Here is a 26,094-nt window from a genome sequence, read left to right on the forward strand (position 1 = left end):
GTGAAAATGTATGCACTCAGATAGTGAAAATGATGAAAACAAAGGGACAGATGTACAAAATATTTTACAGTCCCAAAAACTCACTGGGTATTACAAACCCCGAAGATTAGCCCACGGCTAAAAGATTACATGTATGGAGTTATACTCCGTCACCAGCACACTTAGCTACCAGTCCCACTGGTCACTCAAACAGTCAGTATTCCAGGTTGGTCAATCAAGCAGTCAGTATTCCAGGTTGGTCAATCAAGCAATCAGCGCACACCAATCTCGGACAGCAACGCCCGTTCACCTGCTACTCGACCAGTAACACTTTTCTCAGCTTCACAGCTGCTATGGTCAATTCCTCTGGTTAGCTCTACAGATTGTACCACGACGACTCCGATAACTCTGATCAGATACATCTAACACCGTGTACTATGCATGCCACGGACAAATATGATGAAACGTAACGACGTTATATACGGTAAGCTACACAGATTACATTATCGGCACAATAATTTACAAAACATACACAAGTTCAGAAGTGAACCTAACCGTGCCCGACAAGATTCCTACGGTACTAAACGTTTCTTAAAATGTAACTTTATTTATTGCTAATATAAATCTTTTGCTAAGTCACAGACAAGAATATAAAATATTTGCATGATACTACGTAAGCCGAAGTTACATCTAAAATATAAAAATATAAACGTGGTAGTACAATAGTTATAACATATACACAAGAAATTGATAACTCACATACCTCTACAGCTGAAGATGCGCAAGTCCTTAAATTTTTGGCGTGGTCCCTCTCAGATTTACATCATAGAGGAGACCCCCTAGTGTCTATAATTAAAGGGTTTTGATGTGTTTTTGTAGTTGTCTCCCATATGTCTTTAACTGTATAATTTTTATATATATATATAAATTTCGATTTTTATTAAATTTTGTTCTAGGGTTTATAAACCTCCCATACTAGTGTATAACTACTCCTTGACCTTGGCTGGTCTTATAGTTATTTACATAAGTGATCCGTGCCAGGGATCAATATTGTCAGGTGATTGCTATGTGATTTGTGCTATATTGTTCTGTATGTTATCCCTTGTATTTCTGTTCGGACTGGCTTGTAAGGATCAAATTTCTTTTGAGTTATTATTTAGTTATTAAATTTAATTTTTTGGAAGCAGTTTAGGGTAAGTACAGGAGTATTAAGAATATGTATTTGTAGCTGCTCATGCTAACACATGTGCTGCAAGTTTGATGCCCATTAATAATTCAGTTTCAAATTATAGCAATGGTAATTATATATAAATATTAATTCAAGAAGTTCAAGTTATAACACTGATAATAAATGGTTATATATATATATATATATATATATATATATATATATATATATATATATATATATATATATATATATATATATATATATATATATATATAAATTCAAGAAGTTCAAGTTATAGCATTGATAGCAAATGGTTAAATATATTCAAGAATTCAAGTTATAGTATTTCGCGATAGTGTGTTTCATTTTTGAAAGCATTTCTTAAATACAAATAAGTAAATAATGTTTCTAGTGTATAAGATTGTTTGCTTGTATGTTTGTGGTGAGTATAAAATTATTGACAATTCTGGCAAACTGCCTCTTTGTGGTGTAGTCCATTGTTAAATTCAAGTTACAAGTTATGGCAATTTGGTAGCAGATCTTTTCTGTCGAGAACATTTAAGAAACTTTCAAATAGTTCTAATGCTAACATACGATATCTTAAGGTAGTTACTTTCAATGGTGTTTGCATATAGAGTAGAGAAGCTGTAGTGAGTGGTTCAGTAATTAGTAAAGAAGTGGAGAAGCTTGTAAGTCTGTCTGTTTGTCCATTAAGACTTTTTGCTTTCTGTTATCTGAATCTTGTGATCTGCATCAGAATATATTGTTGATCGTGTTTTCGAGTTGTATCCTCAACGTGTATTCATTTCTATAATTATAGTATACTTACTGTATACATCAGAATATATTGTTAATTGTGTTTTCGAGTTGTATCCTCAACTTGTATTCATTTCTAGCATTATAGTATACGTATTGTATACATCAGAATTTATTGTTAATTGCGTTTTCGAGTTGTATCCTCAACTCGTATTCATTTCTAGCATTATAGTATACGTACTGTATACATCAGAATTTATTGTTAATTGTGTTTTCGTCTTGTATTCCTCAAGTCATATACATCAGAACATATTGTTAATTTTTTTCGAGTTGTATCCTCAGCTTGTATTCATGTCTCAGCTTGTATTCATGTCTCAGCTTGTATTCATGTCTCAGCTTGTATTCATGTCTCAGCTTGTATTCATTCCTAGTAGTATAGTATACTTATTGTATACATACTTTTATATTGTTAGTTTTGTTATTTAGTTGTATAGCTCAATTAGTTATTCAGTTCTACATCTTGTAATCCGTTATTGAATCATAGCCCTGTACATTCAGTCACTTCCATAGTACTACACCTTTACATTTTTTTCCTTTGAAATAGGACACGTCCTTTAGCATTTATCCTGAACTCTAGTCCATGTTCATTCAGAGTCGTTTCCTGTTTCGATATTTATATCGAGTTGTATTCATATATAAATTGTAATATACTGTTTAAATATTAAGATTCATTCTACGTGCCATTCAACGTTAAGTAGTGTCTATCGCAAGAATAATCGCGAGACGTTAATTAATCGCGAGAATAGTCGCAAGACTCCACCCCACAAGAATGAGCATCAAAATAATAATTCATATATCCGTTTTCTTGAATCCTAGCCCGTGTTAATTCCAAGTCGTATTCATTTTAGTGTAGTGTTACTTATATGTCCATCTTTTTATATCCTAGTCCATGTTCGTTCAGAGTCGTTTCATTTATAAATATTTCCTGTTCCGTTGTATTGAATCCTAGGCCATGTCCGTTCATAGTAGTTTCCTTTGTAGTACACTGTTTCATATGCTCCCACTTGCTTTTTTTAGGCGGCATTGTACTGTACTGTACTGAAAAAAATGTGCAAGTCTTTAATTTTATTGGTATGGTCCCTCTCAGACTTGCATCATAGAGGAGACCCCCTAGTGTCTAAAGTTAAAGGTTTTTATGTGCTTATGTCTTTCCCCAATATATCTTTTATTGTATCGGTTTTAATAAATTTGGATTTTATTAAATTTTGTTCTAGGGTTTGTACACCTTCCTAACTAGTGTTTAGATACTCTTGAACCTTGGCTGGTCTTAGAGTTGTTTACAGAATTCACCCGTGCCAGGGATCAGTGTTGTCCGGTGTTTGCGATGTGTTTTGTGCTATATTGTTTTGTATGTTAACCTTTTCATTTCATACGGACTGGCTGGTATAAATCAATGTTTGGAGTTGTTATTTAATTAGGCAAGATTTAAGTTTTGTAGAAGCAGTTTAATGTTAAGTAAAAGAGAAGGAAGTAAAGGTAATTGTTTGCTGTAAAAGAGGAATAAGGAAACTTTTTGACGCACGAGTTCAAATTATGGTCGCTTAGTTATAAGTTATTCTAGTCTGGCAGTTGGCAATAAATCTGGTGAAATCATTTGTTAACATTATCGTTTAACTCTAGTAATTAGTATAAATGAGTAAGCCGAATAAAAATTCAAGAATATTTACAAATTACCAAGGTACTTTCTGTTGAAATCATTCGATAGATCTGAAATAAGTCTAATAATTCATGTATGTAATACATAAGAAGCACTGGAATTGCTTAGCGCTGGAGTTCAAATTAGGGTCGCTTAGTTAAAGCACGGGCAGCACACACGCTATGCATCATCGAGCTAGTGAGCACTGGCCATGCTAGTTCACGTGATGCGGATTTATCGTCATTATAGCTGATTAAGGATATGTCGGTATTAGTTCAGAAAATTAGAGTTATGACAGTTGATAGCAAATCTGGTGAAATCGTTTGGTAAATCTAGAGTAACTCTAATAAATGAGTAAGACAAATGTAAGTTCAGGAATCACGTTACAGATCACCAAGTTACTTTCTGTTGAAATCATTTGGTAAATCTGAAATGAGTCTAACAATTAATGAATGTAAATACATAAAAATCATAAACATTTGTGTGGTGTTTGTATGTTTGCAAATAGTGTAGAAGAGTTGCGGTTGAATATAGAGAATATTTAAAGAGTTAAGGAAGCTGTTAAACATGTCCCTTCATTCATTCATTAAAATTATGAATGTTCTTTCCTGATGTAGACTATCTGTTCTTGTGGAATGTTCATTCATCAGTATCCTTTTTCCTTACAAGTTGTATACCTTGATATGCATTCTCGAGTTAAATGCCTCGACTTGTATACATTCCTGTTTTAGAAACCTTTATATGTATTTCATTGAGAATATGAAACTTTATCCGTTGTCCTTATTCCGTTTGCGTTTCAATATTGTAATATATTATATAAATTTCCATCCTCTTTTATTCCACCTCGACAGCACTCCTCCTACTTGATTGAAAAATGGGTTATCCGTCTCGGCAAAAAAAAAAAAAAAAAGAACGGGGTATTTTCTCTTGTATTCCGTTTTATATTTTTTTTCGCCTGTTATCCATTGTCTGAATCATAGTCAATATTCAGTCCGGGTCATGCAAGTCTTTAAGTGGACCGCTCACTAACAAGACGTTCCGTAATGAACAGATTTTGACCTATGATGCGGTATTTATACAAATACGAAGCCACAATACATTGTCTGTGTGCTGAAAGTATTCGGTTCTTCCCATCGAAAGCACATCGCACGTGCGGCATAGGATGAACCAAACTCACTATTTCGAAATCTTTGTATAATTACATATATCACCCTCGGGCATCGCTGTACACAAAAAAAAAAAACGAAACACAAGTACATGTATTTAATAAATAAAAGGATTTATACAATTCCGTGACAGTTTGTCATATAGACTATTACATCTTATTGTCATATTGACAATTACATGTTATTGTCATATAGATCATTACGTGTTGTTGTCATATACACCATTACATGTTGTTGTCATATAGACCATTACATGTTGTCATATAGATCATTACATGTTGTCATATAAACCATTGCATCTGATTATCATATTGACCATTACATGTGGTTGTCATATAGACCACTACATGTTGTCATATAGACCATTGCATGATGTCATATAGACCATTACATGTTGTCATATAGACCATTACATGTTGTCATATAGACTATTACATGTTGTCATATAGACCATTACATCTGATTGTCATATTGACCATTACATGTGGTTGTCATATAGACCACTATATGTTGTCATATAGACCATTGCATGATGTCATATAGACGATTACATGTTGTCATATAGACCATTACATCTTATTGTCATATTGACCATGATATGTTGTAGTCATATAGACCACTATATGTTACTGTCATATTGACCACCTCATATAGCCGTCTTAAGGAACACAACATATTGCTGTCATATAGAACGTTTCATGTTGCTGTCATATGAACCATCAGATGTTTCTGTCACATTGACCATCACATGTTACTATCACAGTGACCACTCCATACTGATATCATATAGACCATTCCATGTTACCATCATATTGGCCCAAGCTTTGGATGTCTTGTAGACCGTCACTTATGATATCATGATAACCTTTACATGGTGTTGTGTCACGTGTTGATATCATATTGACCATCCCGTCACTGCCATTGTACGAATCCCACGCTGATGTCAAATATACTTTTAAATGCTACTGTCATGTATTATAGACCATCCCATAATGCTTGCATATTGACTAATTCATACTGGTGTCATATAGACGACTGCATATTGCTACTACATGGACTGTCAAGTGTTGATGTCATTAACCATCACGTCACTGCCAATGCGTGAATCCCATGCTGATGTCATGTAGACCATTATGATGCTATCTTATATTATAGACCATCTCATATTTGTGTCATATTTGGCCATCACATGTTACTGTCTCATACTGATCTCATAAGACATTTACATGTTGCTGCCATATTGCCCATTACATGTGGCTGTCAAATAGATGTCATAAATGCTTAGCTGATTGGTGCTCTGTATCTACTCTGTCATGATAGCAGCTTATAAATCTGTCATCAGCAAGATGCGATCTTTACTTTGTGGAAACATCACATGTTGATGTCATGTAGACCATATTATCTTCCTTTCAGTTAGTGCACTTCATGTGCTGCCGTATAAACCATCCTATATTGCTACCGAATAAAAACTATCATATGCTGCTGTCATTTTACCATTATATGTTGATATCATATAGACCATCACATGTTACTTATATAGTTCATCACATGTAACTGTCGTATATACACTATCACATGTAACTATTACATGGACCATCACATGAAACATTCGTATAAACCATCGCATGTAATTGTCATATATACAATCACAGGAAACTGTCAAAGAGCCATCGCATGTAGCTGTCATATAGACTATCGCATGTAAATGTCACAGAGACCATCATATGTAACTGTTATATAGACCATCACATGTAAAGGTCACATAGACCATCATATGTAGCTGTCATATAGACCATCACATGTAACTGTCCCAGAGACTATCACATGTAGCTGTAATATAGATCATCACATGTAACTGTCATATAGACCATCACATGTAACTGTCATATACACCGTCACACATATGTGTCATATAGACCATCGGATGTAATTTGTAGAGACCATAGCATGCAATTTATATAGTTCATTACATGTAACTGTTGTATATATACTATCACATGTTACTATTACATGGACCATCACATGAAATATTCATATAGACAATTGCATGTAGTTGTCATATATACAATCACATGAAACAGTCATATAGACCATCACATGTAAATGTCATAGAACCATCGCATGTAGCTGTCAAATAGACCATCACATGTAACTTTTATAAAGACCATCACATGTAACAGTCACAGAGACCATCACATGTAGCTCATCGGATGCATCTGTCATATAGACTATAACGTGTAACTGTCATATGTACCATCACATGTAACTGACATATAGACCATCACATGTACTTGTCATATAGACCATCTCAAGTAATTGTCACAGAGACCATCGCATGCAGCTCATCGGATGCAACTGTCATATAGACTATAACGTGTAACTGTCATACAGACCATCACATGCAGATGTCATAGAGACTATCACATGTAACTGTCATAGAGACTATCACATGTAACTGTCATAGAGCCATCGCATGTAGCTGTCATATAGACCATCACATGTAACTGTTATAGAGACCATCACATGTAGTTCATCGGATGCAACTGTCGTATAGACTATAACGTGTAACTGTCATATATACCATCACACGTAAATGTCATATATACCATCACATGTAACTGTCATATAGAGCATCACAGTATCATCCAATGTCATCTACACTATCCGTTCTAGTTCTATTTGTTGTCTATGTTACCTTTGCACTGCGCTTGAATTCTTAGTACCTAAGTCAGCTCTGGTCCTACTTGCCGCTATCGACATCCGCGCTATCTTTTCTGTGCTTGATCGTTTCGTAGGAGGTACCGTAGAGGACAAAAGCTGGTCCAATCAGAACGCTGCCGCTGAAATTGTAATGTCATATGCCCGGAATTCCAGTTTCATGTGTTGTATCAGAAATGTTTGTCCTTAAAGTTCCATTCTCTAGGTCGAGATTTTAGATTGTATCTTTTGAATTCAACAGTGGTGGTTGAAAATTATATTTTCTATGTCGGGGTTTAAGATTGTGTCGTTTGAATTACACGGCGATGGTTGAAACTTCAGTGTCATATGTCGAAAATTCCTAATTTACGTATTGGTTCAAAGAGTTTATGTTGAAATGTGTATTTCATACGTTGAGTACTTAGATTTCATATGTTGAATCACACAGTGCTGGTTGAAAATTCGATGTCTAGTGTTGAGTGTTTAAATTGTTTCTTCTGAATTGCACAGCGGTTGTTGACATTTTAATGTCATATGTCGAGAGTTTCAATTTAACATGTTGAATCACATTGATTGTGCTGAAAGTTCCATTTCGAATGTTGAGTTTTCAGATTGTATCTGTTGAATTACACAGCGGTGATTGGACATTTTATTGTGCTTGTCAGAATTTTTATTTTTACATTGTGAAATGATGTATTGCTCTTAAAAGTAACATTACACAATGTCCACATTAACAATTCAAAATAATATCGAGTATTAAAATACATTATTAGTGTATTCAATTATGAGGCGTCATTACATTTCATGCATTTACAGTTTGAAAGTTACCATTCACATGTCGATGATTACTATGAATTTATTCGCTAGAGGTCGCTTTCGTGAAGGGACCGTGTTGTTCTTAGACACGGTGGCTGCTTCTCGTTGCTGTGAAATTCAACACACGAAATCTAAATACTCGCCATATGAAATGGAACTTTCATCACAAACAGTTGCATACAACGTGCGAATTAGGGATTCTCAACATGTCATACTGAAATTTCAACCACCGCTGTGTAATTTAAAAATACACTATAAAACGTCGACATAGGAAATAGAATTTTAAACCACCACTATAAAATTAAACATATCAAATCTAAAAGCTCGATCTAGAAAATGGAAATCCAACTGCAACTTTCTCATTGGACCAGCTTCTGTCCGCTTCGGCACCTCATATTTTCGTATGTACACGTACCTCTTGAAGCCTCATATACTTGTTCGCCGTTTTTCTGGTCTGGCAATTTTCCCACGTTTGGAGGATTCGTCTTTCGGTATGCAGTTTGTCAACTGTGACCACAAAATATTTCAACAGATGTTTCCGATGATGCTGTGAAGGACCATTTCAGAAGTTGCAAAATTTAAGGCATTTGAAATGAACAGATGTATATATGTAGCATATGGTATGGGTCTGTCTGATTGAATGTCTGCAATCTGAACTTAATATTTTGTATTTCCAAGCATTATTTATTTGAAACTTTGTGCGAAAGTGATATCTGATCTATGCATTTATTTCATGTTTATACGTTGACTTATTCACTTTATTAACTTACTTTAATACTATGACTTGAAGGAAGCTTACAGTCGGTTAAGTCCCATTGACCAAGAGAGAATAAGGAAAACGGGAAAAGCAAAGTTAGTGACAGCTGTTAGCGACTTTAATTACTGCATTGATTGAAGCTCGCCCACATGGGTAAATCCTAATTGAAGGAAGGAAACAGAAGGCTGTTTGAACCGACCGAGTATTCGCATGTAGTCAAATATAACTTCTAACATTCGAACATAAAGGGGCATATGGGTCTGAGAAAACTACATTTTTTTATATATAAAATTAATCTTCATCTTTGTATATCTCTCTGATCGCTTTGTTTCCGTTTCCGTTTGCATGTTTATGATATTTAGACAATTCAGTCTGCATGTTTATGATATTGAGACAATTCAGTCTACATGTTTATGATATTGAGACAATTCAGTCTACATGTTTATGATATTGAGACAATTCAGTCTGCATGTTTATGATATTGAGACAATTCAGTCTACATGTGCATGATATTGAGACAATTCAGTCTACATGTGCATGATGTTGAGACAATTCAGTCTGCATGTTTATGATATTGAGACAATTCAGTCTACATGTTTATGATATTGAGACAATTCAGTCAACATGTGTATGATGCTGATACAATTCACTCTGTACCGTGTAATTAGCATGAAGATAAATGTGACAGGCGTCAAGTGGTGCATGTAGCTAGAGATGATTAAATGGTTTTGAAACATCTCAGTTCTCTTGCACATGGTGCCTTGACCTGTTGCCATAGCTTGATTGCTACTCTAATTGCTAATAATTGTTAAAGCACCATCGGAAGGGAAATATTGCCATATTAGGTCATTCGGTTATGCAAGTATACCCAGTTGCGTTAAATATAAGTAACTACTTAACATACCGACCCTAATCACGCGTTTGTCCATGCTGCGTAAGAAAACATTCAAATGCAGGAGTTTATGGGGTGTTTTTTATTTCACCCTTTTGGATAGGGAATCTGAGAAATCATTGAAGAATTCGGGGACTTACTTTTGTGTGCGGGATGGATTGGAAATCATTTTGTTTTCTAATGGCTGTCCGAAAAAATAATTGTCCCAGCTCTAACTTCTGTATTCTATGTTACACAGATTCCTCAATTACATTTTAGTTTGCTTTAATTATTAGTCAAGCTTAATGATTATAGCATATCTTCGTCGGTAGAGTTTTTCCGGAGTGACTCGTTTCCCTTTATTGCTTATCAGCATTACTACTACCGCATAGAACCTCATATATGACACTAAATAGAAATAACGCATGAAACGTAATAAATCAGACTATATGGTACTAAAGCATAGAACATAATATAACAGACTAAATATGTTGACAACCCTTCTGATTTTTAAGGTAGAGGACATGAGCCTAATAAATATGAGCCTTGTATTTACATAATCAAAAAGAAAGAAAATCTGCAATTAGGTTCACATTTACTTTGAGTCAGGCTTCAGCATCTTAGGTTTTGCTTGGTGATTATCTTTAATAATTAGACTAACACAGTAGATACCACACCTGCCTTGGATTTAAATAAATGACCAGTTTACTTTGCGTCTTATGTATGTCTGCTACAGATGTAAGTATATACAAATCAACACCGTTGAGGTGTAGTGAGGAGCATGCCTATTTGTTATAACGACAGTTTGCTTCAATAATGAACAGGGCTCATGTTTTATGTTTGTGTTATTGCTGTTCATCCCCCAAGTTTGAATAAGACCATTACACCGCCAACAGTTTTGGTTTCCGTGAATACGTGAATGACTGGTAAGGCCAGTTTGTGATCTGAGCTGTATTTGGCACAATTCACATGAGATGCTCTTTGTATTGGCTCAATCAACAGATGAAGTGCTGCAGGTTCTGCGATTTACACCGTTTCTCAAGCATACAACAGGTTAGGAACACAATAGCTTTGTAGAACTTTTTTATTTGTACACTGATGCCCACATATTTGTTCGTATTCTGCTAAAGGATGCAGTTAATTTTACAGTTCTAACGTTGATTTCGTAATGGATGTAGACTGCATGTGCCAAAGTGCTATCGAGATAGATGCACTTGTCCAAAGCCAAGCGGGTTTGGCCATTTACTGTTATGGTAAGGTTTTCTTGGTGCAGGTATGTGCATCACATCGATCTTCTCCATACTGCTGCGAGACCGAAATTGTCACAAGTTGAAGATTATCAGTCCATACTATGTTGCATGTCATTCTCAGTTTTGGTATACAGGGAGCAGTCTTCAGCAAATATGACGTGAAGAACGTCCGTTTCCTGTAATTTCGTCTTCGTATGTAGTCTCCTCATTTTGAAGAACTTATCGTCAATCTAGTATTTAATATCGATCCCAGTGCCACAGTCATGGAAGGCATTGGATAACATGACAGAGAATATCATACTAAAGAGAGCTGAGGCTAACACACAGCCCCGCTTGACTCTAATGGTGATTAGGATTGGTTCAGATAACCAGCCGTCATCCACGACACGAGCGAGTATGCCACCATGGAATTACCGAAAAATCACCATGACTTTCTCTGGGTAAGCAAATGTTGTCATGATCTTTCATACGCTTCCACGGTTCACTGTGTCAAAAGCTTTTGTTATGCCAGTGAATGTCATGTACAGGTTGTAGTTCTCTATTTCCGAGGCATTTCTCCTGGAGCTGTCTAGCTAAAAACAATACATCTGATGTCCCTCGTCCTTTCTTAAAGCCAAAATGACTCCTAAGGCAGGGGACCCCTGATCGATCTGATGCACAAGGCGATTGAGCATAGTTGTGGCGATGATTTTGCCGACTACTGAAAGCAAGGGTATGCCCCAGTAGTTGTCGCATGATTATCTTTTACCTGTCCCCTTGTTCCAGTGGACAATGTCTGTGCCATATGATTGCCTCCGACTTACTAGAGTTCTGCTGGTATAGCATCTGCTCCAGGTACTTTGTCATATGACAGCATGTCAATTACTTTGACAGTTTCAGTAAGCGTTTGAAGATCAGCAAGTAATACGTTGATTTCGACTTAGGGAAATGGATAAATTAACTCCTCACTGCGAGATGAATGTTGATCAAGGATGTTGTTGAAATGCCCGATCATCTTTGAAGTATCTTTTATTTGTCAGTGGGTAGTGGGCTTCTGTCAGTACCCAGTAGTGGATATGATGAATGTGGACCGTAAATTGTCTTCAAAGCATCATAGACGTTCTTCGTGCCATTTCTGTTTGTGTTGGACTGAATTTTTTTAGTCTTGAGTCTTGCAGATCCCCGAGTTTGCATTGGATAGTTCTAGTGATATTGTAAAATGCTGCAGTCTTAGATGACGACTTGCTGTCTTCTAAACTTGCTTTCCATAACCAGAGGAAGTATTCAAAATAACCCTTGACTATCGGAAATTGGCACTATAAAATATAGGTTTGGGGTGGCGTTGGTTCAGTTTAAAAGCTATCAACTGTACCAAGAATTAACCTGAATAAACTAATCAAACTCGCCCATACATGCGCTCGGCAATATTCATTGTTTATTGTTGCTTTTAACATTTTGCTTTTCTTTTGTTTTTTTTTTATATTTTGGTTTGTTTAATGTAGAATTCTTCCCCATTTTCTTTGTCCAATAAAATTTCAGCTAGGAACTGCCCGGTGAGACCCTAATATTGACCAAATGTTCATTCCTGATCAGTGGCTCGTACCAAGTAATATTTCTTTCACTCACAGATAATATATTGCTATGGCCATGCGGTTAACAATTACCAGCTATGAATGTTTCGTGAAATGTTGCACAATTTAGCCACAAACAAGTTGTGTATACAATCAACCATCTAAATAACTCTACAGGTTAATAAATATAGATACCACAACTCTGAGGCAACAGGTTGTTTACATAACTGTATAAAGCAACATGAAACATTTTATAAAAACAACAAGACGCACCACGTTTATCAGAGGTAGATAATTCAGTCGAGAGCTGAGACTGAGCCATGACTACACCCACTGGTGTGAAACGTCGCCAATTTTAGATTTACAAACCATTGTTTGCGACATCACTGAATTCAGATAACTGGACTGCATATAGATAAGCAAAATTATTAAGAATGTGTATTACATATCGGATTATTTGAAAGATGCTTTTTAAAACTTTAGTCACATTTTTATCATTTCTGGTTTCATATTTTTAGCCACGAGTAAACGACATTTGTGTCGCAAAAAATCACTAAGATTCAGGGTTTTCAATCTGGATTGATATCATGCAATTCAAATGATTTTGGGTGATTGGAGAGAGAGAGAGAGACAGACAGACATACAGACAGACAGACGTATTAGCTAAGTGTGTGGTCTGTTTTAGGAAAACCCAACCCAGCCAGTACCAGCAGGCAAAATCAGAATATGACCCAGCAATATACTGGTTACATTACCAAACATCGCTATATATTGGTTACATTACCAAACATCGCTATATACTGGTTACATTACCAAACATCGCTATATACTGGTTACATTACCAAACATCGCTACATACTGGTTACATTACCAAACATCGCTATATACTGGTTACATTACCAAACATCACTACATACTGGTTACATTACCAAACATCAAACATCTCTATATACTGGTTACATTACCAAACATCGCTATATACTGGTTACATTACCAAACATCGCTATATACTGGTTACATTACCAAACATCGCTACATACTGGTTACATTACAAAACATCGCTATATACTGGTTACATTACCAAACATCGCACATTACCAAACATCGCTATATACTGGTTACATTACCAAATATCACTATATACTGATTACATTCAAAAACATTCAACTTTGCCTTTGTAGCTGAGAAGATCCCAAGAGTTATCGCGCCACAATATGGAACATGTTTTTGACATAATAGTTTTGAACCGCCCTTCTCAGCACAGTTTAGCATTGTTCTAAGTATACAAGATGTAACTGAAGATAAGTCGTTGAGACAAAAAGATAATTCAGAGTGTACATTGTACTAAGATGAAACTGAAGACGGATGTCTGAGACCAATGTATAATTCAGTGTACACTATACTAAGCATGAGAGATGAAACTGAAGACGGATATCTGAGACCAATGTATAATTCAGTGTACACTATACTAAGCATGAGAGATGAAACTGAAGATGGATATCTGAGACCAATGTATAATTCAGTGTACACTATACTAAGCATGAAAGATGAAACTGAAGATTGATATCTGAGACCAAGATATAATTCAGTGTACACTGTACAAAGAAGACAAAATGAAACTAAAGATGATATTTGAGACCAAGGGATCATTCAGAGTGAAATAAGATAATTGGTCATAACATGATTATTAATAAATTTAATGCAAACAACATTCAAATTAAATCGTTCTCGGTTGAAAGCCATTGAAGATAATAAAATATAGATATATAAATGCAATTTTAATATATACTTCCGTATTTGGATTCTTAATGTATGATGACTTGCCAGGTTACAATTTTATATATTCCCATCCCCCGCCAAGAAAAAGGAAGATCCATGAACGTTGAAGCAAACACGACATCATTTTGAACAGTATATTCTTTATGAAGTCTTTGTAATCCATGAACCAATTTTATTGGATATGAGCAAGCTTTAATTAGAGCAAGATGTACTAGTTCATCCGTAAGACATATATATATATTTTCTATATCATATGGCCTTAAGTTGTTCCCATTATCTTTCTTTTTTTGTGTAATAAGACAGACCCTTTCCAGCACTTTACCATCAAAGAAAATTCTGGAAAAGTGCCTAACTGATATAGTATGTACGTCTTTTTACAGGTATTTGATATAACGTTATCTTATCGAGAAGTACTACTGACAACATGGTTCAGGACAACTTGCACTAGCTTCTGTACATTGCCATGCCTTACTAGAACAAAAACTTCCGCAATTAGTTAGGGTTAGAGGAAAGTTTTGCACAATTTACCACTTTTCTCTCTCTCCCTGTCTCTCTCTCTCTCTCTCTCTCTCTCTCTCTCTCTCTCTCTCTATATATATATATATATATATATATATATATATATATATATATATATATATATATATATATATATATATTGCGAGCGAGAGAGTTGGGAAAATAGAGTGTGTGCAAATAAGATCTCTATCGTCATGTGTGGCCTATGGGAATGAAGTCTATAGCTAATCTGCAATAATTCCACTAAGCTCCTTTTAACATACTGACAATTGGCTCTCTTCCCGTTTCCGTCCTCCATCAGCATGCTTGTTTTACAATTTACGATGCAAACAAGTTATCTGGATGGGGAGGAATTCTAATCGATGAAGGGTGTCGTATGCTATCGTCTGGTTTATTTGGTTGATTGATGTCACTGCGTGCAAAAAAGGGTCAAGGTTACGGAATCAGTTTCTTCACGATTTTAAAATTGTTTGTGCATGTGCTTGTCTTCGTGCATTTTATGTTTTAGAGTTGACATGCAACCCCATTTCTTGACCTCAGAAATGTACAGTAATAGGTGGATCGTTTTCTCACATTGCAACTGTAAGAACTTTGATGAGTTTTTTTTAATTTAGTTAAAACACATTTAACTTACCTCATTGTATAAAGTTATGTTAAATGAGCACACATGCAAAAATAATTTTAAAAAATTAGTGTTTGGACTGGTCGGCCTGGTGTCGGGATAATATGACTGGGTGGGACATCATGATACATGTCTGCGGCATGATGCCCCAGTGCCAGACATCACTATAAACTGGGGGCCCCGAATGGTCGAGTGGTCTAAAGCGCTCTCCGTTACGGATTACTGCCATCTCACCTTTGTCTGCGTGGGTTCGATTCTTGGATTCAGCCAATGTGGGTATGCGAGAAAGCTTGCCAGTAGCTTCTTGAAGGTCGGTGGTTCTTTCCGGGGATTTCCCGGGTTCTTCCTCCACCATTAATACTGGCCGCCAAGTATAGCCTATCGTGTGCTGAAAAATGGCGTTAAACCCTACAACAACAACAACACTGTAAACTGCGATACTGCAGACATCATAGCAATATGACTAAAATTGTTAAAGCTACGGTAAAATTCCAAAAACTACACTCATATAGTAATGCCTAGCACTGCGACATCATGCCGCAGACACGAAGCTTGATGTTCCCACCCAGTCACATTATCCTGAAACCAGACCTACCAGTCCTAACACTAACACCAAACGATGCAGCTGCTAGTACCATTTATATGCCTTTGATAAAGCTCGGCCGGGGTTCGAACCCGCGACCTCCTGTATCCGAAGCGGACGCGTTAAAATGTAAGCCACTGGAATGGTCAACAAGGGACGTAATTCGACATATTCATTAGGTTTCACTCATATGTTATATTAACTGCGTCGGAATGACGCACTTTTTTGTGGTCGCGAAACTTACATAAACTTATTTACTCAAGTTTAGACCTAAACCTTGTACTGAATAAAGTCAAAGGCGATTTACTGGGAATATACAATCTAAACCTTTGATTTAATACAGTCAACGGATATTTACCGGGAGTATAAAATGCAACATGCGGTTAAAGAACCTGTTGAATACGGTCAGTTCGTTCAGTGTACGTATTAGCATAGTTTAATTTTAGCAATTACTATAATGAACTGCCGCACTTTAAAAAGGGCTCATTGTCAGAACATATTATTATTTCCAATGTTTAAATTGACCATTCTCACTCTTCAACCTTCGCAACAATACTAATATCGGGATTCAGTTTCGAGTACATTTCAGATAGATTATAGGGTTTATAAACCATGGGAACACTGTCAATAGGCCTGGCTACTGTCGTGTTATTATGATTAGGTCAGGTATAGTTTGTTTGCACTAAATCGCCTTTCGTTACAATATGCCATTGGTGATTCCATGACTCTAAAAGCATCAAAAGATGTGGATAGCTCTCTACAATGCAAACAATTGTATGACCGAATTTTCCAAACCTTCTATGCCCGAAAATTGGCAAGGAGATCATATTTGGAAAGATATTCATGAATCCATTAGTCTCTGTCTAGTAACTACCTCAGCATGTCCATTAGCCTCTGTCTAGGAACGACCTCAGCTTGTCCATTAGTCTCTGTATAGTAACGATCTCAGCATGTCATATATTATAACGAAGAAGGAAGCCTAAGGTTAGGTGAGGGACTCGCTACGTGAAGGAGACCTTGCCTTTGGTGGGATATTTTATACATGTGACATAAGCTTGAAAAAGCGTGTCATGATACAGGATATAGAATTTTAATTCGTACTTAATCCATCGCCTTCTCTGTAAGCACGAACACCTATCCCACCTCAGCCGTACATACATCACAAAAATTCATTCTACAAAATCGTTGTTATAGGTATTCTCGTCCCTCCTCCTCCTCATCTCTCTCTCTGTCTGTCTGTCTGCCTCTCTCTCTCTCTCTCTCTATCATATATTCATGCGTTGGTACAGAATATATCTCATCGTGTGGTACATTAACGTAACCAGTTAAGATATATGCATTATCCTATTATTATTTTACACCGTACTTGCTCCAGAATCGACGCTTAGCAGATTAAACTAATATTACGACTCTTTGGTCTTAAACCGAGTAACAAAAAAACAGCGAAACCAAAAGGTTTTTCTAAAATTCAACAATAATTTGCTTCCTTCGAATAAAACTAAATATTTAAAAAGAACTTACAGTACTGTGAATAAAATCCAATCTAGACCTAAAAGTTCTATCACAAATCCAAAAGTATAGATTTTGCCGAATGAAATCCTGTGGTGTTTTGAGTGTCTTCCAATATTAACTGTGCTGATGTGCCTTTAGTCTAGAATGTGCTAATGTGCCAACAGTCTTGATGAATAACATGACATAATCCAAAATGTCGCTGAATGAATTCCCAATAATTCCAAAATGACGATTTAGTCTTAAATCAATGAGCACTGTGTAATTCCAATTAATAATTTAAATAACATAAATCCTTTCAACTGAATTCTAGAAGCACCAGGCACAAAGTATAACACCCATCCTTTCATCTGAACACTAGGAGCATCATTCACAAAGCATAACACACAGCCTTTCATCTAAACACTATATCACCAGGCAAAAAGTATAACACCCATCTTTTCATCTAATACTAGGAACACAAGGCATAACGTATAACACCCATCTTATCATCTGTATATTAGAATCATCAGGCACAAAGTATAACACAGATCCTTTCTTTCGGACACTATATAACCAGACATAAAGTGTAACACCAATTCTTTCATCTGAATGCTAGAATCATCAAGCACAAAGTATAACACCAATCCTTTAATCTGAATCATAGATTGCCAGGCCAAAAATGTAACACCCATCCTTTCATCTGAGTGCTAGAATCACCAAGCACGAAGTATGACACAATTCCTTTCATCTGAACAATACATCACCAGGCAAAACATGTAACACCCATTTTTTCATCTGAACACTAGAGGCACCAGGCACAGAATATATCAGCCATCCTTTCATCTGAATGTTAGAAGCACCAAGCAGAAAGTATAACACCAACCATTTTGTCTGAACACTAGAAGCACCAGGCACAAAGTATAACACACACCCTTCCGTCTGAACACTGTGGCGCCAGGCACAAAGTATAACACCCATATTTTCATCTGAATACTAGGAGCACCAGGAACACAGTGTAACAATCATCCTTTCATCCGAACACTAGAAGCACCAAACTCAAAGTATAACACACATCATTTCATCTGCACACTAGAAACACCAGACACGAAGTATAACACCCATCTTCTCATCTGAATACTAGAATCACCAAACACAAAGTATAACACCAATCCTTTCACGTGAACACTAGAAGTACCAGGAACAAATTAAATCATTCACTCTTTCATCTATTTTAAAGTTACAAATAAAAGAAAACAAATTCCTTTAGAATTGAATGGTTCTTGAATAACTCCCCAACTTTTAAAGACTGTTTCCAAACCTGTATATTCAGAGCTTTAAAAAAGAAAACTTACTAAACGTAACACCAACAGAAGAACGAAAGAAGGCGAAAATACCATACCGTATAATCTGATAACACTGAAATTCATAACAGTGAGATTATAGATGCTATATCATTACTTACAAATATTGAAGACTTTGTCCAGAAGAAAAAAAAATCACTACTATTATAATTGTTTTCAAAAATCAAGAAGTTCATTTCGCAAATCATCAGCACGTTCATTTAACATGTCATTACAATCTATAAAAAAAAGACATTTTAATGGACGCTTACAAATGTGGAATAAAATATCGATTCCTTCATATTACCGACCGATATTACTGATCAGGTACGTCAGTAAAGTGTTTGAAAATAGCTTTTAAGGTCTTTCAGTATTACTTCCGCAACTATGGCTTTCTCTATAGCGATATGTATATGGTGCTTGATTAACGCCTGAATTCATGTATACTTACCATTCGACATATCATGTAACGCCAACATGAACTATCGTACATTATTATCTCTGATATTTCTGACGCTTTTGATAAAGTATGGCATAGACGTTTGCTGCTGAAATTAAGATGTTACGAAATTTAGTGAATTTACTGACTTGCTTAAAGGATTGTATACGTTAATGAAACCAGATAACTGTAGTTAATGATGAATTTATTCTTCATGTTGGACAATCAGCTGCAGGTGTACCGATATTGTCCAATATGCATGAAAACGGGTCGAGTACTTCCACAACGTTAAGTAAACTGTATTGTAAGATAATCTTAAAAACATTTGCTATGGTCTAATACTAGAATATTGATCGGATGTGCCGTCATCATAGACTATGACTTATTCAAAGGAAAAGAGAAAAAGTACACCTAAAGACAACTATACTAGTTTTTAGGTTTTCCAAAGCATCATCCACAAGAAAAAGTCTATATGCAAAAACGTTAGAATGGGTTATAACAAAACGATTTTTCTCATCTGGTTTCTATTTTCCTACAGCAATCATTAGCTTTTGTTTTCTGAACTTCCTTTACACATAAATGCAGTATTCCCTCTTACGCTCTCTTTCATGTCAACATAATTCCAATGTCATCGTGTTCCTGTGGGAATCCAAACAAAAAACTATTATCACATCATTTTAGTTCAGGCTGACTGCGTGAACTCTTTTAAAGTGTCTCCATTCTCTGCATCAATCTTTACTTCTCAGTTTTTTATTTGAAAGCGAATTGTTCTCTACTAAAGGGAATATCTCAGTTTAGAAAGAAATACAGATAGTCATTATCAAAATGAAAAGGTTCACTTAAACATAAATAAATTTGTACGATCATTATTTCCTTTTTTCTATAAGTAATCGAGTTGTCTTAGGTGAACATACTGTCTTAATTATCTACTGTTGCAATAATTAAAACTGCTAAATCTTAATGCCTACCCACCCTGTCTGCCAGTATGTCTGTCTGTATGTATGTATGTATGTATGTATGTATGTCTCTCTCATCGATGTGTCTATGTAGATTATGCGATTGTTATCCCATTGTGAGTGTTATTCCATTGTAATTGAAATACTGTTATTCCATTGCAGTTGTGTCGCTACTGTCATTCATATGCATTACACACAGTAGCAATGTTAATGCGCACTTCGCATTTCTTAGCCATAGAGACAGCTGTTCCCTCTTCAAGGACAGATTTTTCTCAGATATTGTTATATATATTTGATTCAGTTTATATAATATTTAATTTTTTGTAAGTTTTTAAACCTTTTTATTTTTTAAATTCCATTATATGTCAAAATAATATAGTTCTGTCTACTAGGAATTCAATAATTTTTCCAGAAAATAGTTTGACCCTGACTGTTCATTTTTTTAACACATAACGCTGACCTGGTTCCCGACCTTAATTCAAAATTAGTAACAGTCACGTGAACAAGTTTTTTTTTTTTTAAATTTATTTTTATTGTGGGAATAATAAGTCTGAGATCGAAGCTGTGTTGTTTACGTGACCCTCGATATGTAAATAATTTCTAGTGAAGTAAACAACTTTTTCTCGGAGTAAAATGATTTGATTCTATCAAGGTCATACTGGGCTACGTGATTTTTTTATATGTAAACATTATCACGTGATCCTCTATTTCGCAATCAGGCATTTTCGAAATTGCGCATTACTTAGTTTTAATAGTGATGCTTAGAGAGAGCTCTCAGTCGGGCTTCTAAACACTGGGACGTAAAGGTGTTCTTTTGATGTGTCATTTTAGGAATTGCATTTAAATGTTTATTCGAATTATTTGGATTCTAAAAGATTAATTCGTTTCTCTGGAAATATTTTGAGTGCTCATTCAGAATTCGTGGACAAAGAAATATCATTAATTCAAACATCGGATTATTTCTTGTGTTTCTACAAGAAACTGTAGACTTCAAAACAGTACAGGATACAGCATACGTCATCGTCTTGCATCTTGGATTCTTCGTCGGGACTCGAACTTGAAATCATTAGAACATTTTATTATTATGACTTCTAAAATTTTATTCGTGGATTATTCTTGGATTATTTTGGGATTTTTTTCTTCATTTTTACAGTATTTTTCCAGGGAAATAAATTATTTGTTAAATTTTTCAAGGCTTGTTGTTGTTACTCTTTCTTGTGTTGCTGTTTATTCGAGCCTAAACAAGTAACAATATACATTTAGTACTTTTTGTCCTTGGAGGCTTTTATTCAAAAACCGTTCGGGTTCTGACTTGCAATTAATATCTAATCTCAAGGACAAGTCACCAAAATGTAATATCATCTTTCTTCCTGTGGCTTTTCTTTTAAAATAACGTTTATACACGGATCGAGATCAAGATCGTGTGTGTGTGTGTGTGTGTGTGTCTGTGTCTGTGTGTGCATGTGTATGTGTGTCTGCGTGTGTTTATTTTTAACGTAGCTTTAAAATTTTAGACATTTCATTACGATGTCTGCAGTGTGGCAGTTTATAGTGATGCCTAGTACTGGGGCATCATGCCGCAGACATGAAGCATAATGTCCCACCCAGTCCCGACACAATGCCGACTAGTCTTAATGCTGAGCGCCAAGCGAGGCAACTGTAAATACTACTTTTTAAATCTTTGGTATGACTCCGCCGGATTAGAACCGGTGACCCCGTATCTTAGACAGATGATCTTACAACTTAGGCCACCTACCTACATTACAATAGTATCGTTTGGAATTTATTCGCCGACGACAATTTTTGATTTATTATGGTTTGGATTATTTAGATTACGAAAAATCGGAACGTGCGATATGTCGCCATTGCTTTTGGGGTGCGTGGGTGGTCTTCTTTTCAGTCATTGTTTTTTTTTTTTCTTTTCTTGGGGGGGTGGGTAGGTGTGGGGTTGTTGTTATTGTCAGCTTTGGGTCTTTTTCTATAGGTTATACTTGTTTGTGCAGTAAGTGTCAGGGGCCAGTTGATTAAAACTAATAACCAGTCAACGTATAAGTATCACGTACTTTGGAATTTCGTCTGCTGAAATAACAAATCTGTCAAATTAAAAAAAGTCATAATTGTTCTCTTTAAGATATAATAAGCATAATTTTATTTAGGATCGTAAAGCTATTTTATTTGTCGAGTGATAATTTTTATAGAGGACGGCTTAATCATAGTCAAGTGATCAAAACCTGAGTTGCACAAATGCCCTTCAAATAAGATTAACTGCGAACATATGTAATGATTAAATTCAAACAAAACATTTTTTGTTTGCATTTTCATATTACTGTATCTGTTTACATTTTTTAATCTTGCAATGTCTATCGGGATATCAATCCTTAAGTTATACCAGAGTTTTCCATTTGGTTAAAAATGCCTAATCATAGACAGAAAGTCGGATTTTGAATGAAAAGTTTTGTTCTAGAAACTGGTCCGCATATTTGGTTCCTTCCATATTTAGAGTGTATAGTTAATATTACATTCACTTTCACATAAAAATCACATTTCAATGATTAAAATTTTGAATGATCATTTCAAGATCACTCTCGTTTTTAAAAGAAAATTTATATCAGGTAGAAAGTTTGAATCATTTTACACTCTCCAAGGTCGGTTTACCTTACAGATTCAACCTTCCAATTTAACTACATGTGCTCTTGACATTTCTATAAAATTAATATAGATATGAGATAACGGTGAGACCGACGCGCCAAGGTAAAAGATCAATATGATGGTCTCTCCTACCTCGCTTGCTAGTTCACGTGTCAATATGTCAAAATCATCAAGATACCCTTACATTTTTTAATCATCCAATCAATATTTTAGTAGAATATTTTCATATTGCTTTCACATCAATTTTCTCATTTCGATGGTAAACTGGTCTTGGCGTATGAATATGACATACATTTGAAGGGGAAATGTTGGCGTTGGTGAAGAACGGGAATTACGTCAAGAAAATGTATGCATATCTCAGAAGGCCTGCTACTAAAGGCAAGGATTCTATCTAATAAATACAGGCACTGTCCGATACGTGGCATCCTCATCCATAATAGCCCATTTCATACCGAATTTAACCGAGTTGCTCCGTAATTATCCGAATAACCTCCCGAGTTACTTTATACTCCAGCCAATCAAACGCTGGTGGGCACATGTACATAACAAAATGGCGTCCATTTTTGTTTAGAAATATTTCAGAAATAAAATTAATTAAATGATTGAAATTTATGCGTAAATTATCCACAGACTTTCAAAAACAAATCTGATAAACTCATATGAAACACATTTTATTATAGTGACGTTTCGTATGCACAAAAATAGTTTGAATAACTTGCTCTTTGATTGTCAGGATTAAATTTGTTTACTTCGACACAGTTTCCTCATTTGTACATGTCCAGATGTAAACAGCTCAAAGCTACGCTCTCTTATCCGCCCTGGTTTCCAGAAAATAAGACAGGATGGTTCCAATATTAAATTTCGTCAATATCTCCGGCAGCATTGCTGCTGAATATGCATTTTTCAACTTGATAAACGATGTTGAAGTAGTTACAGAAGTTGATGCTGATGCTGAAGCGTCCGCCATATTTTGCCCACCACCTATCGAGTGACTATTACGGTCAGCTGACCACCCGCCACGTGATCGAAATTCCGAGCAAATTACGAAGTTCACCGAAGTCTGCATGAAATGGGCTATGATATGGCTCATAGATCCACACATTAACACAAATGATCAAGGGTTTGATTGTTTATATTCTTCATGTATACACGGTGGCAACATTTTTCTGTCTGTTCATGTGTATGTATTGGTGTCAGCGTGTAATGTCACGTAATTCATCCTTTTCTGCTTTATATGGATACCTCCTGCAGCGGATCCGGACATATTGTTATTTGTAGGTGGGATGGGCGTAAACTTGAAGGCGAGGGGTGTATGAAACGTAATCTCTGATATGTGCCTCGGAAGCGCTGCGCGTATACAAAACAAAATAAAATTCCCTGTTTATCTTTGTCTGTAAAATATAAATAAAAGTCCACTAATTGGATGGTGGTAGTTGTTTTAATAATATATAACAATGATGCAGGTTAACTTTGGTTTTGAGAGAACACAAGTAGGCCTTACATCAGATGTGTAGTATCTAAACAATATTTCTGCCATTTTCCACTTTATAAACTTCAGAGTTAAATAACAAAACAAAAAGGGCCTTTAAAGTTTTGTTTTCTAACATTTTGAAATTTATTATTTTCAGAAAATAACATTGCCCAACCGGTGAAAATTTGTTCTGCGTTTCAAGAACTGGCACATAATGTGTACATTTTGCTGCTTCAACTTCATTCCCTGAGAACATAGAAAAACTTATTTTCATTACACGATCTTTCAAATGGTGTTAAAAAATAAATTTCAACCCAAATAGGTTACAGATTCGTAATGGTTGTAGAGCAAACGACTTTGCCATGTGCCGTGTACTATTTCAACGGTGAAGCAAACAACCTGGAGAGGAATCTTAAATGTTTCATTAAATTTTTTCTCTCATTTTGTTGTTGTCCTTAACCTGCCTGACATTGTTCGTGTATTTCGTGTAAATTACGAAAAAATACCGTTATTTGCTGAAACGAAACACTTCTGAGAATACAGTGTATATCCATCGCTTATCAGTTACATGTTTCTATCGTTGTTTATTTCTCTCGTTGTAACAAAAATAAAATCCAAACAGTGGCATTATCTAACCTCAGATCGACAGACTTCCGAAACTGGTATCATAATTTCTCTCACCTTATTTATAATAATATTCGCAGAGAAGGATTACAAACCAGGCAAACTAATATGGTTTAAATGAAACACTCCCATGTCGTTATCCTTTGAAACGAAAATGATTTTCTTTGGGATGCACTATCAAATGATTGCTTGATTTTGATCGATGGCACACATTACTGATAAACATAAAACTAATAAAACGCAACACTATTCCAGAGACGAAGCACTGAAAGCTTCCCAGTAGCTTCCAGTGGATTGGTGATTTTTCGTGGAGTTTTACCTTGGTTGTTCCTCCACCAAATTTTCTAGCCGCCATGTATAGCCTATCAAGTGCTGAAAAATGGCGCAAATAAACAAAACCAAACCAAACCAAATTCTCTTTGCTGCACAGTAATCAAGCAAAGCGGAAGTGAATGCATTTTCATATCTTGTTAAAACGTAATTTGATCACCAAAATGAAACATGCTACTTGGTGGCTGTCTTTTATTACTAAGTAGAGGTTAGATTGTGAGTCATGAAAATTGCAAGAGCTAAGTACAGTTTACGTTCTCTCTCATCGGCTTTACAGTTATGATGTCGAATACCTTTTCCAAAGTATGATATCTGGCATTTTTTATGTATTTGATTCAAATCTCTGAAAGATTATAGAAATAGGACAAAAGTGTGATCCTTCTAGTGCACGAAACCAAACAAACGCACAGAAAACCAGAGGTACTGCATGGACAACTAACAATTCATACACCTGACAAAACCGAGGACCGAACGTTATCTTTAAAATTGCACACAATGGGTTATGCAGATTGCCTTATACAGTCGCACTTGTAAACCTGAAATATGGAATCTTGGCTATTAAATTTTCAACTAATATCAATA

This window comes from Sinohyriopsis cumingii, chromosome 17 (assembly GCF_028554795.1).
Source record: "Sinohyriopsis cumingii isolate HCF-2022 chromosome 17, ASM2855479v2, whole genome shotgun sequence".
NCBI classification, from domain to species: Eukaryota; Metazoa; Mollusca; class Bivalvia; order Unionida; family Unionidae; genus Sinohyriopsis; species Sinohyriopsis cumingii.